This window comes from Diceros bicornis, chromosome 1, assembly GCF_020826845.1.
Source record: "Diceros bicornis minor isolate mBicDic1 chromosome 1, mDicBic1.mat.cur, whole genome shotgun sequence".
NCBI lineage: Eukaryota > Metazoa > Chordata > Mammalia > Perissodactyla > Rhinocerotidae > Diceros > Diceros bicornis.
Window position 1 is genome coordinate 42,047,921 of NC_080740.1, and position 15,451 is coordinate 42,063,371.

Sequence of the window (15,451 nt, forward strand, 5' to 3'; positions counted from 1 at the left end):
TAGATTAAACCAGGACTGACAAACCTTTTCTGTAAAGGGCCAAATACTAAATGTTTTAGTCTCATGTGGGCCATGGTATCGCTGTCACAAATATTCATCTCTGCAGTTATAACGCCAAATGGATGGCGCAGGGGTAGCAAATTTGGCTTGCCGGTAGTAGTGCTGACCTTGAATTAATCTCACTGAGCCAGAATTTCCTTAATTGGAAAATAGTAAGAATATCTACTCACAGCTTGATATGACAATTAAATAAAATGTGAATTATTTAGCTCCATGTATAGATGTAGTAGAAATTTAACTTTTTATCCTTACATTTTCCATGCTTGGTATTGTGCCTGACTTATGTTAGGTATTTCATACATTTTCACTTAACTGAATTAAGTGAACAGTTGCTGCTATTAGTTTAACATTTAGGGGAAATAAGATAGATTTTTATTAAATATTTAAAATTATATTATTTTAAAATTATATATACTGATGTATAATATATATTTCTTTATAAGCATTTATTTGTTTTATAAAATGCATATTTTATAACAATGTATAACTCATATATACAAATTTATATATTTATACTTTAAAAATATATAAATATAAAGAAAAGAATTATACAAAGTATACCAAGGTCCAAATAAATCTAGAATTATGAGACACTTCTGTTTGGACAAACTTTTTTTAATATTTTTAGCTTTTCCTTAGCTTTGTTTGCTGTCTGTGACATTTTCAAATCATGCTGCCCTTATTGTGTACAAATGCTCTCAGTCACTTAAGTTGCTACTTATATAAAATAATTAACTCGACACTTAATGACTCAAAGTCTAAAAATCATCTAGTATCACTCATATTTTGCATATCATATTTTGATCTGGAAAAATTTACAAAAATGAAAAAATGACCCTTGAAGTGCTTGAAAAGGTTGACCTATTCCACTCAAAAGTGAAGAAAATCTTAATTAGCTTTAAGCAAAGCCTTTTTGAACAGAATGAAGCCATTAACCCATTGATCTGAAGAATGGGTCAGAAAGCATTTCCATGAGCATTTCAACTCATTGCTGGTTGTGCAAGATCTTGGTGTATGTAATTTATGTTTCATTATTTCAATGCTGAGGAACTTCTATAACTGTGATGGTGTATAACATCTTCATAGTTGAAGCAAATATAAAAAAAAAAGAGAATGTAGAGGCTTAAAAATGTTTGTATTTTAAAATCTATAATAATGGAAGTTCATGAAATTTTTAAATTGGCAAATTACACATGAAAAGTTATTTGGGGCTTTTCTTTAGTGGGAAAAAGTATTGGAGCCTGAAGTTAATAGACGGAACATGATATCTGATAGCATACAGGAAGAAGCCTTGATATCTGTAACAAATCTTCAAAAGTCAGTAAGACTTAAATGTATTCCTTTAATACCCAATCTTAGAATCCAATCGGTGGAATAAATGTCTTCTAGTCAGAAGAGATATTATTCTCTGCTTCTAATGTATGGTCACTGAGGGCTGAGAGGTGAATGAATATCTGCTTCCATGAGATATCTAAAAAAACTGGTGGAACAGAAAAAGCTTCATAAATAATGTTTGCTCTTATCTTGAATCGATGGCAATTGAATGAAACTCTCTCTTAATTTAGTAGAAAGGAATGGGTTATTTTTCTCTCTTCAATTTGCCACTAAGAAAGCTTCTGCAACCGGAGTTATTAGTTACTGCTTTCAGCTGATGGCTTTGCCGTTCCTTTGCTGTGAAAGTCTGCCGTATATCTGCGTCTCCCTCTCTATTGTACATCCTATGCTTCCTCTAGCCACTCTCCTCCTCAGGATTCTTCAATAATTCTCGTTACCTTTAGGATAAAAATCTAAATTTCTTTGCATCGTACAAAAGGACGCCTTGACCCCTGCCTGCCTCTCCAGACACAATTATATTTTCTCTCTTTAATTTTATGTTACACAACATTGAAGGTACCATGCTCTCCCCTGCTTCTATCCCTTTGCCCATGCATTTCCCTCTGTTTGAAATACGCTTATTTTATAACGGATAATGTATTAACTTTGTAAACTCCAACCCATCCCTCAAGTCTCAATTCAAATGCCATCTTCTGGAGGCTTCTACTCCTATGCTCATTCTTTATTTCGTACTTACATATATTATGGCTCAAATCTTTTACTGTGAAAATTTGTGTGTCTCCTTACCTTCCTAGTACTAATCTCCTTGGAGGGCAGGAGACGATATTTTTCTAACCATGGTTCATAGTATCTGGTATACAGTAGGGACTGAATATATATTTTTGAATGAACGATAGATTGTTTTACCAGTTTTAAGAAGGGTGTAGTAAATAATGATATAGATTGCTAAAGACTCCTACATCACAGAGTGATAATATATATATGAAACCATATTTGGCACATTTAATTATCTTTGCCCTAAGTACATGAATTATGTTCCTATATACTTATAGAAAGTCATGTTTTTATGGTTTTTCATACTTTCTAAATTTAATAGTAAAACCAAAATATTAATTATTGCAGGACTGTTGCTGATACATTAGTAACAGCTTGAGTGGTGATCTCTTTTACATACTCTGAGGCTTATATTTCTAGATGATACAAAAATGGCACAAACAGGCAGATGCAAGTACTGCTGTTGTAGTAATTGCAGCTGAGGCCAGTTCAGTGCAGCCTCCTCCACTCCTCTATACTAATATGCTCTTGCATCTCCTTAAGCAACTCCATGATGAAAGATTGTCTTCTACTACTTCTGTATCTTTCACAGAACATCTTTAAGGATGAGCTGGAGGAAGGCCTGGACACACATTGACTAATTGTGTTTGTTGACTTTTCTAGTTTTTTTTTTTTTTTTTTTTGAGGACGATTAGCCCCGAGCTAACATCTGTTGCCAATCCTCCCCCTTTTTGCTGAGGAAGATTGACCCTGGGCTAACATCCATGCCCATCTTCCTCCACTTTATATGGGACGCTGCCACAGCATGGCTTGCTAAGCGGTGCATAGGTCCATGCCCGAGATCCAAACCCGCAAACCCCGGGCACTGAAGCAGAGCATGCGAACTTAACCGCTATGCCACTGGACCGACCCCAAGTAGTTTTATTCTTGGAGTTGAGAGAGGATTATTTTTTGGTTTTGATTGATTTTTTTTAAATTATTTAATGCTAGGACTTTGTCTTGATAGTTGAGAGTAACATAATGAAAAATAATTCTAATTAATAATTTGAAGTAATAGAACTGTAATGACTGGGTTTGTCACAGAAGGACTAAATGATTTACTCTGTTGTCTGTGTGTATGTTGGTGCCTGTATTGGAGAAAGCACCATGCATTTGGGATTCACCTACTTCCAAATGAAAGTGTTAAAACAAGGGGTCTCAGATGGACTTTAAGGGATTAAAAATAAACCTAAAACCATTACTCTGTCTCTGACTTTTCTAATAATTTACTAATCAATTAATTATGATGTCGGATTTATTTTGGTAACTTTCTGGACCTTTTATAATAAGTCATTGCATAAATATTCTCTATCACATCATAACTTAAAGAGAAGACCATACATACATGCCATATTAAGTGGTGCTAAGCATGTGGGCAGGCTAAAAATTATGGCTAGATTTCATTTCTTTTTGTTTTCTAACAAATATATTCATTAATTATGAATATGGATATAAATTATTTTAAGGAGTTAATTTAAAACTAATGCAGTTATTCATAAAGTAAAGGAAGACTAGTTCTTTGGCAGCTCTGCTGCATCAAGAAAAAGGATATCTTTTTGATAATATAATACATTTAGACTATAGATTGCAATGCAAGATTACATTATGCAAAGTGTTTTGAAAATACTTTTTTTGTTGTTTTAAATGAAGGCTCTCATAAAAATGATTTCTTGATTAACTGTTTTTTGAGGGTGACATATATAAAAAAGTTTATAGTCGTAAAATTTATAAAATATCTTGAAAACTTGGTACATTTACAAGTGGACAAATTTATCCTAAGTTTTAAAAACTGTTAGAGATAAGAGAAGATCTTTTAATCGAAATATAAGCATGCTACTACTAAATTTCATGACTGAGTTATCAAATATTTTTTATATGAAATTTAAATGGAACATATGTTTGGACAATTAAAATTAAATCCTTGATAAGTCAAAGAATTTTAAATTATGCATACTATTAACAAATGATTGCTTCATTCTTAGTAATTTTTATGTGTTTTTGTTAAACTATACTTACTACTTGAACTGATCTTTTGTCTTTTGTTTTCCTTTTTCTGACAGCTGCTTCAGGTTGGAAGGAAGATCTTTATTTGGGGGCACGTCAGCTCATTTTTCTCGCTTCAGATTTATCATTATGACTTCTTGAGGCCAGATCCAATTTTGATGTAACCATGAACCTGCCCGTCTCAGAGCAGCAAATCTCTCAACTTTGGAGCACAAATGATCACTAATATGGTCTGCATAAAATCATCTGCCTCTAGTCTGACAGCCATGAGTAGAGCCTGGGGGGCAAAAAAAGCCACAGCCTTAAATATCTTCACTCAGAAATTACCAAGAAGATTAAAACAAAATTAATGAAAAGGACTAAAGCAAGCCAACAATAACAAAAAAACAAAAAAACAAACAAAATCCATCTTATTTCATCATGGAAACAAATATTCCCATATGTGAACCCAAGAAAATATTCAGCAATTAAGCTAGTAAATTATAAATTGATTTATCATTTGGGAAGGTGAAAGTATAGAGATAGGAGGTATGTCTAGCCAGAATTACTCAGCATTTCAAAATACGTAGACAAAAAGAAAACTGAACAACCAGAGGAGCATTGCAGCAACGAACAGTATCAGGACAGAATGTTGCTGTTTGCAGAAAGAGAGGACGTTTGCCATCTTGTGTACACCCTCAAAGCCATAATGGAGTAACAGCATTGTCGTCAGTCGCTTGAAAAGTTTCTGCATTCAATCCTTCACCCCATATTGGTTGAGCAAGGGGGGAGGTCAGTTCTTACTGATTACTTCTCAATGCCCTTCTAATATTTGCACTGTCACTTCCATTCAGGGTAATGATGTGTGCTGTTATTTGCACAGATGGTCCCATGAGTTTTGAGACCACAACAAGCAGTTTCTTACAGGAATCCAAAAAGGCAACATTTAAGAATTCTCTAACATCGGTTTCTCATTCTTCTATAAAAATCAGTTATCTAATAAAAAATGGACCTGTCTCAGATTTAAAAAACAACTGTGGAATAATAATGAAAAAACATCAGTGTGGTCAAATCAATGAAAAAGGTATCAATAGTTTTTTAATGAAGATCATTTTATATCATTAACAGTCAAGAAGTCAGAGTGAACTGTACACTAAACATTTGTGTTGAACATTTATTTGTTCTCTTAATTAAAAAAATCATTTGTAATTTGTATTTGACATATAACCGTTTTTATAGCCATTTATCTATGCTTCATGGGAAAATGTACCAAACAAACAGCATTTTCAGTTTATTTTTCTAAATAAATGTGTTGTTTGTATTATTTGTAGTTGCTTATTTTGTTCTCATTTCCTGGAAGATAGGTTTCCTATGGTTCATAGGCAAGCTTTTGTCATATTAATTCAGAACTAATGGAAGACTGAAATTTCAAATATTTTTGTGGTATAAAATTGTGCTTTCTATTTCCTAAACTCTGAAGGAGAAATGATATATTTTTCACCATGATTTTCTTGTCAAGGGTTATTTTAATATTCTAGTTATACTAACTATATGAAGTTAGTTTTAGTATGGGGAGACATTGCTGGAAAACAGAAAGTTTATATATTGTATCAGTAAGGATTTTCCCTGAGTTCTCTTCCTAGAAATCTGCTCCAGAAGGAGACGAAAATTAGATAGATATTTTTAGGCCATTAATCATACCTAATGAGTCCTTATTAGCCCCACCCAGAGATCTGCTGAGAACTTCCATCAGTGTATATAAAAATGACTAGGCAATCATACTGCAGCAAAAATGGAACTCTCAGTCAACAAGGGCTTAGTGAGTGCCTACAAAGTTGATCCTTACTGGAGGCTCATCAGCTGGAGTCAGTATTTATGATCGTTGCTACCACCAATAAGTAGTTTGAAGCTTAAACAAGTTATTTTTTTCTTTTTCTTTTTTTATTAAGGTATAATTGACATAACATTATGTTAGTTTCAGGTGTACAACGGAATGATTTGATATTTGTAGATATTGCAAAATGATCACCACAATAAATCCAGTTAACATCTGTCACCAGACATAGCTATAAATTTTTTTTCTTGTGATGATAAGTTTCAAGATCCACTCTCCTAGCTACTTTCAAACATTCAATACAGTATTATTAACTATAGTTGTAGGGCCCGTGACCCTCTGGAGTGCCACCGGGGAGAGCACGAAGATAGTGTTAGCTCTCCGAGGTCTCTGGAAAGGATAACAATCAGCCCTTAGATGTGTGTTTAATTAGAAGCCTGCCCTTCAGGTGCAGCTATGATGCTAGGCTAACAGGCCTCTTTTACAGAGAGACTGAGCTCTGGGTCTGTTGCCTCTTGCTGTGCCCCGAGGGTAGTAGCTGTTTCAGAAGTGTTTCTCCCTTGGTTACAGGCCTATGGGACCCATAGGAGTAAGCTCCACTGGCCACCAGAGCCAGGCCATGTAGAGGCATCCCTGGGTGGCAGCCGCAAAAATTGGGGTGCCAAACAAGGGTATAAGCTCTCTCCTAGGACATACTGGCAAACTGCAGCAAGGCAGAGGGCAAGTGCAAAGATTGAGACCACCGGCCTCCATTCCCCTCCATAGCCCCTAGTTGTGTGCCAGACCAGAAACCTGCCCCAACAAGCAAATAGGCCTCTTTCTCAGAAAGACTGGACGTGTGTTTCAGTCTGCTGTCTCTGCACCACTCTGGGGTGGTAGTCTGCCAAGAACTGTCTCTCAGATTGTCACAGTCCTCTGGGACCCAGGATCTCAAGTCCCCCTGACCTCCAGAGCTAGGTGATCAAGGGACATCCCCTGGGTGGCAGCCACAAAAACCAGGGCACCAGGCACATGTAAAAGCTCCCCACCGGGAGATACCAGCACTCTAGAGTGTGGCGGAGGGAGAGCATACTGATGGCACCCGCCAGGAAGAAAAAGGAAAAAAAAAGGCCTAGCGTTTAAAAAAACAGATGGCGCCCGCTGGCTAGAAGGAGGGAAAGGGAGGGCCAAAGATGGTGCCCACCAGCCAGCAGGCCCCTAGATGCCTTCTAAATTAGATGCCTACCTCTCAGGCTGACGCTTTAAGATTAGCAAATGAGCCTCAGTCACATAAAGTCTGGGCGTTTCTGGATCGGCTCTCTCGGCGCTCAGCCCTGGACCAGGTGGGCCTGTGGGTGAGCCCTTGAAGAACTGTTCCTCAGTTCATTATAGTCTTGAAGGTCTTGTGGACATTGGTTTTCAAAGCTAGATGTTTTGAGGGGTTGTTTCTCAGGTGCAGGTCTTAAAAGTTGGAGTGCCCAATGTGGGGTTCAAGCCTTTCACTGCTCAAGGAGAAGCTCAGAGTTGAGTTCCCTCCCCACTGTTGTTCACCACACAGGGAGAGCGGTTTACGGTGAGATTGTGTCCCAGTCTCTCCCACCCTTAGGATGTAAGCCTTCTCTTGTTAGCCTGCTGCCTAGGAGTTGCTCAGTTTTTAGTTTTTATCGGAGAAAGTTGTTCTATATGTAGCTGCAGATTCAGTGTGTCCATGGGAGGAGGTGAGCCCAGGATTCTCCTACCTCACTATCTTGAACAGAAACCCCCAACAACCTCAAACAAATTATTTTTAACAATTAAAAGCCTAGGTGGTTAGGTTTATTCCCAGACTATGATTTGAAACCAAATTCCCGTTACACTGTTCTGCACACTTAAATTGATTTACTTTCTGCAATCTCTCTTGGTAGTACTTAGTGTATCCTATAACATAATGTAGAAAATTAGTTTGTCACGCATGATTTGAACTCCTGAAAACTAAGACATTATACATGAAAATAATCCAGCTAGGAATCAAATTGCCAGGTCCTGTGAGATGTTAGGCATTGAAGTATGCTTGCCTGGACTTAGTCAAATTTTTTAAAAATCCTTGCTGATTGCCTCAAGCTGTGAATTATTTGAAATCATAAATAGGAAAGTCAACTTTTCCCCAAACATCTAACAATAAAATCCATCAAGAATAAATGATAAAAAATTATAGTTTTTCATTTTTTGAATGTACTCATCAATAAGCAGTACTATATCTGCTGTTGTCTATGGAGAGCCCCTATAAGATTTGGCAAGGATGTGACATTATCAGGCCTGCTCTTCAGCAGGATAACTCTGGTAGTAATTTGTAAATTGAACTAGAGTGAGGCTGGGGGAGAGGGGTGCAAACCAGAAAAAAAAATCTAAAATTTTCCTTGAATTTAGTTTACTCTCTTCAACTTTAATTACATTTACTTTCTAAATTATTTCACTTGCCCATCACTTTATCTTCTTTTGTCCTCCTCAGATTTTAAACTTACCCTTTGCTATCTTCATGATTCAAGATACTTTTACAAAATCTGTTAAACAATCTTCAGTTCCCATTGAGAAGTACTACTTATAGAGTTTTGGAATTGAGAATGCCAATGTAGGTAATCTCTGCTTCCTGACATTTGCTTTTAGAGTGCAGGTATGTTACCTTTATATGCAACTCCAACTCTCTCCTTGCTGGCCCCCGTTCACATAATTATCAGGTTTATCTACATGGGTAAGATGATTCTCTTTATTTACTGAGTGCCCACTCTGGAACATGAACTGTGCTGGGCAGTAGGAAGAAATGGGTGAGAAAAAAAGACACAGGTCCTATTTTGATGGAATTTAAAATCTAGTTGGAGAGAAATACATTAAACATGTAATTTCACCAGTAAGAAAAAATTACAACAGTGCTATTTCTGTGAAGAAAGGTATATGGTGTGCTGAGACCATATATCCAGTGGATCTAACTCAGTGGAGGAAGTAAACTTTGAGCTGAGACCTGAAGGGTCACTAGTAGGTAAATGGGGCAAAACCATGTGCAAAGCAGTGCAAAGGGGAAAGAGAATAGGATATCAGAAGACCTGAAAACAGGGCTAATTAGATTGGAGCAGAGTAAAGAGGGTAGCACAGAGAAAACTAGTGAGATGGAAGCCAGATCTTACCTAATCTGTATCTTAGGTAAAGCAGAAAACAAAGCAAACAGCTATGAGGAGTAAAAACAGTAAGTATACAGAAATAACAGATGTAATAGCAAGTCTATTTGGTGTAACAAATGTAAGTAGGCTTAATTCCTGAAAAGACTAAGATCAGCCTCCCCTCACTCTTCCTCCATCCCACAAAGGATTTACTTCCACACCCAAAGTAATGGAGACAGTTATGCAATAAAACAGTGGGTTAAAGCATACCTGACTGAATTCAAACTATAAGGAAAAAGGGGTCAAAATGAATATCAAAGAGAGTGGAATTACAAATAAAAAATTGCATTGGGAGCATTTTTTTATTGATGTAAGGTATATTTCTCAATGAAGATATAAAAAATGCATTCAGTAGGCATCTGTGAATTCATAAAGACTTGAGCAATTACAAGTAGGCTAAAAACAAACATTTAGAAATATGTTGAAACCAATTTCTCTAAAGCCAGGTTTGCCTATATGTTTCAGAAAACAAAGTAACAAATAAGAGGCTGTTTAAATATGGCATGGCAACTCCCTAAAATCCTCAGGGATCTGCTCTGACATCCTTAGAATATGACCTTTGTCATCATGGTGCAAATAGAACTCCAGACATCACAGGCACATTCCAGGCAGCAGGATGAGGAGAGAGCTCTCCTCCTCCTTTTTTAAGGGAACTTACTGAAAAATGTTCACACAACATTTTGGTATATTTTTCATTGTTCAAACTGGCCACATCAGCATAAGGAGGATTCACGAATGTAGTCCTTTGCCTGGGCACATTGCCTCACTGAATAAACTGGGTATTATGACACGAAAGAGGATGAGAAGAATGAATGATGGCATACACAACTGTATAATTCTGCCACAAGACTTTAAAAATGTAGTACCAATTCGTCATGCCCTGGATTGATTATTGAGGATTTTAGACACTAAATTATATGGAAACCTGAGGGAATAAAATTTCCAACTTGTAATTTCAAGAGCAAAATAATACAGTGAAGTCATATCATGTGAACATTTAATGTTTTATGGATTCTACTACATTTTATAGATGATATAGGGAATTTTCACAGGACGGTTTGACTCTATGGGCTTTCATACCTCATCATTACGATATTCTAATGTATTGGTAAATAGAATTTATCAATGACTCACTTGGGCACATTTTAGTAGGGTGTTTTATCAATTGTTTTTGGGGAAAAAGGGAGTATTGGAATTGTCTAACGTCTTTTTACTCAACCCAAGTTTGGGGGAATATCTTATGCTGATTCTGTGAAAGCATCCTTTACATTTTTTTGGTTTGGGCATAGCTAAGAGAGGGTTGTTCACTGGGAGTGGTGACAAGATCCAGGTATTCCAGAGGCTTTGATAGAGGAAACCATACACAAAATACATAAAATTAAAAAATAAATATGTAAGCAAGTAGATTTATGGTCTCCCATAGAAAATGCAGTTCCTCACAATTACTTGCACTTACCTAACCACACTCAGTGGTTTCTTTGGTCCTGTGCCAATAACAGCTAAACATATTTGAGATTTAGAAGTGAAAAATAGCATACATTATGGCATGCAGTGTGGTCTATCAGGGAGAGAGTAGTCCACACTTTTCAAGACAGTTCAGTCTTTTTAATCATAAAATACAGCTAATCCATGAAGAACTAATTTAACCAAATGAGCTTCCTATAGCATGGGAACATATGCTCCATAAGCTCTCTTTTAATTTCTCTAGGGAAGTATCTAAATATTTCAGAAGTGTTTATTCTTTATTATCCAACGTGCAGATTGAATCTGCACTTTGCTAACTGGATATATTTTCTGAATATTTTCTATGTTTCTATAATGGATGCAAATAAAATATGGAGTAAATTTTTTTATGAAACATGAAAATGAGACTGCATAAGTGAATAACATTTAGTGCATTGACAACAATTCCTTTGAAAGATTAGCAATAAGGAAATATGCAATATTTTACCATAATCCAAAGAAGTATTCTTAATATTTTGACTTAGAATACTTAGAAATCGAGGGAAAGGAACTTGGAGCATGCAATGAGGAAGGTATACAGCATATTACATTACCTTAAATTCAAGTTTTCACTTTATTTTAAAGTATATGTTTAATTCATTATTATAAATTTATTTTTATAAAAATAAAAATTATAAATTATAAAAATAAAAATAATACACATAAGACAAAGTCCTCATTTACCACTATTTGTCACCCCAACCCTTCTCCAAAGAGGGTGTATACCATACTATAACTTTTGATATAGATATAAATACCAATAGAAAAATATATTATTGGTGTGTATATGTATATGAGTATATATGTGCTTTATATTTAGTGGCATCATAATATATACAATGTTCTACCACCTGAATTTGTTCTACTCAAGAATAAATCTTGGAGATCTTTCCACATTGTTATTGTATCTCATGGTAATTCTCTATAGACTTTAATGAGTCATTTCTTAGTTGTTGGATGTTTAGGCTATTTATTTTTTGCTCATACAATCAATACTGTGTGCAGCACCAGTATGGGTGATTTCCTGTGTACATGTGTACCCTCTAAGGTGGAAATGGATATCAATTCTTTTTTTATAATACACAAGGCCAACGTTATAGCATTTAGAAATGCTACAGATTTTTAAATTTTATTATTATTTGGTATTAGTAGTATCGGCGTGTGAAAAATCTCTTTTTCTTATCAGGAAATTCTACTCAGTTAACAGGAAATGAAACTCAGAACAAAGTAGAACCTAGATTTGGGAAAAAATAGGAGATTTCACTGGAGAAGTGCCATTTGGGAAGGTAATTATTATTTCCCAAAGGTACAGGCATAGGCATTAGTTTAAGAAACATGAGGATAGAAGATAAATATATTTCAAAAAGCAAAACATGCTCCTTAATTATGCTTACAAAATATTGGAAACTGCTATATTTGTTAAATAGTACTTACTGTGGGGTTGCAGTTAACGTTGGGGCTTCCTTTTAAATATGCCATCAAGATTCTCTTTTCTGGAATGAAATCATGCTTTTGAGATACAACAGTTGTTCGATTATAGTCTAAAATGTGAGATGTGTTCTGTGAGACAATTTATGATCACTCTGTTGTAGTCACAAAATTGCCTCCCTTAGAAATCATCATTTTCAACAGGAGAATGTACATAGTAATTAATGAAAAACAAACAAACCTAGCCACTTAGGTAGCCTAACACTTCTTTTAAATGAAAATATATATCTATTTGAATTTAAAATGCCAGAAGATTCTATTTGTACATTTAAAATACTAATGTTCTCCCAAATAATGACTGCATATTTTATTATATTATCATGCTATCATTATATTATCATGAATAATTAACAAATGGTGCAGAAATTAAAACCATCTAATTTTCTCAGACAAAAATTCACACTAATCTCTCCCCCCCACCAAAAAAAAAGGAAAAATAAACCTCTGAACTGCTACTTCAAAGCATTTGAGGGGAGACTAAGAAGAATGCTGAAGTAGAAATGGCTTCTGCCAATAGATTTTCTTTTGGATATGTATTTTCTTCAGCATGTGTGTTATAAACTGGACACTCAAATGCTTTCCTGAGTAAAATAATGTCATTTTAATGAGAAAATTAGCAAAGTAAAAAGCAAAAGAGAGAAAGAGTAAAAAGGTTGTTTTCAATCAAGATTTAAGAAGCAGTCTCCCTTTTTGTGAGGAAGCTCTTTTAGATTTAAATCTTTCAAAGCAGAAAAGATCTATCGACATTACCTGCTGGGAATACTGGCTGAGATAACCTAGATACTGTATTAAATTACCAAAGGACACCCTAAAGTATTCCCTCTTAGTCTTTTCTGGAGGCGGGTTACCCTAACCTGACGGAAACTTCAACTTCCCTACAAGTCTCCATATAATTCAAAACTTTCAGGCTGTCGGTACTTTTTAATGCAAACTCATAACCCTTGAATTTAGGACAGATCCAATTAATGTCTTGCTATGGACTATTCTTCATTACTCATTCAACAAATATTGAGTGGATATTATATTCCAAATTTGCATTGCTTAAGCATAAAATTTAACTTGGAGCTTTCTGGAAGTCAGGGCAAAACTGAAAAATATCGAGTTGTATACCTCGTTAGAAAGAGGACAAATTGTTGAGAAATTAAATAAAATCTAGGAGCTTAACAGTGAAGTACTGTGCATTTCAGTGAAAGACGTTTTGTGAGTTAGTAAGCTAGTAAAGTCTGTTTGTTTCTTATTTTTCCAAGACCAGAATTTGGAATAACTAGAAGACTGGATGTGAAAGCCAATCTTCTATATAAGCCAAATTTGTGTTGCTTGGGAATTCCCACATCCTCTAGATTGCTAGATTTTTTTTTTTCACCCTAAATAACCTCACTCTTGCCACCTACGCATTGTGGGATAAACCAGCTCCTTCCCACAGCCTCTGCGGAAGCGTTTCTTTCTCTGGGCTCCCAGCTGCTCCACTTGCCTGTTTCGACTGATCTCTTCGTTCTGCATCCTGCCCGCTGAACCTGATGTCCTCCTCTGTACCGTTTCTCCTCAGGATGAGCACCACCTCCATTCTCTTCTTGCCAAAGCACAAATAACATAAGGCTTTTCCAAGTCTAGCATATTTTACTGCAACTAAGGAGTAGCAGTGGAGGATTATAGTCTAGCTCAAGTGCCAGCACTCATTTTAATTTGTATATGAGATAAAATTAACCTCAAATTTCACGTTTTGTATTGTACAATGGGGATTTCTCTTTGGTTACATCCCAGTTCTCTTCTCCTCTTTGCCTCCCGTTTCAAATTACAGCCATCTCCTCAGCAGATCCCGCTTCAGGACCATTAGGCTCCCTTTCTAGCTGCCTTCAATCAACAATTACTGTCATTTTCTTATGCAGAGCAGTTTACCGTTAAGACTTCCTTTTGCAAAGCCAAGAAAACTATTTGAGATATTTTCTTCAATAAATACCCATCTATACTAAGCTTCCCACTAAAGATTAGAAATTAAGACCTTGCTTGTTAACCCAATGAAATTCTTAGGCACCTGGTAGGATGGCAGTAGAAATATTTATTTTCACTTGTTCAAAAAAACTCCTCAGAAGTGGTGGGAAGAGAAGTGATGATTTTGTTGTCGAGGTTTTGTTTGTGTGTTTTGTTTTCCTCCAATTACATCAGCACTCTTCTAAACAAATTTTTATGAATGAATTTATGCCCTCTTGTGGTGAGATGATTAACTTTGTTTTTGTTTTTTTGGTTTTTATTCCTGTGTTTTATTTGATGAAAAAAAATGTATTGAAGATCTGTGGTCTGTTCTGGTCATATTAATAGCTTAAATTATGATGTTTACTGGGAGTGACAAAGACACAATAACCTAATGTTTATACAATTCTGTTAACGAGCTGGGACAGAAATCATTTGAGAGAATACAGTATGTCCAATTACATTAGAAGTATATTAATTATACAAGAAACAAATCTGTTAGAATTCTAAGAATCTATGCTATGATTCCTATAAAATCAACTAACGGATTCAACAAATATTTAATCAGTGTCTACTAGGCCAAGGCACCATTCTAAGAACTGGGATACCATAATGCATAGAAAGCAACAGCCCTTGCATTCTAATGCGAGTAGGCAGATGATAAGTAAACACAAATTTAACAACAAATATAGAATATGTCTAATGTTAATAAGAAATTTAGAGGAAAATATAGCAATGTAAGGGGAATAGGAAATGATGGAGGTTGGGAAAGTCCAGGTTGTGAAAATGCTCTTTTATATACAGCAGCTGGACAAGGCTTCTTTGATAAGGTGACATTTGAACAGAGACCCAAAGGGACTTTGGGAGCCACCCTTGTGTAATCTCTGAGAAGAGCATTTCAGGAAGGGGAAGAGCATGAATGAAGGCCCTGGATCGGGAATATGCGTCAAGTGTCTGAGGAAAAGTCATTTAGCTTAGGGAGTGAGTGAGGGATGAGTGATGAGAGATGAGGTAAAGATGTAGTAGGGGTTTGTCAGGTTTGGTAGAATCTTATAGTGATTTTAGGACTTTGGATTTTACTCTGAGTAAAATGAGACATTATTATAGGGATTATATTGGGAGGAGAAGTCAAGATGGTGGCGTAGGCAGACTCTGAATGAACTTACCTCCTCTCGCGGACACAGCAAATTTACAACTACTCATGGAAAAATTACCCCTGAGACAGAACTGAAAACTGGATAAGAGGAACTCCTGCAACAAACGACAATCCTAATTGAGGTGGAAGAGGCAGAAATTC

At 35.8% G+C, this 15,451-nt stretch overlaps 1 long non-coding RNA gene across 1 annotated transcript in view; it reads right to left on the bottom strand.

Annotated features, from left to right (window-relative positions):
• LOC131404484 (uncharacterized) overlaps positions 1-15,451 on the bottom strand; it is a 95,287-nt gene that overhangs the window by 79,363 nt on the left and 473 nt on the right. Inside the window, exon 2 of the long non-coding RNA XR_009219805.1 lies at positions 12,133-12,191. This is a non-coding gene — a long non-coding RNA (uncharacterized LOC131404484). The remainder of the gene's footprint in view (positions 1-12,132; positions 12,192-15,451) is intronic.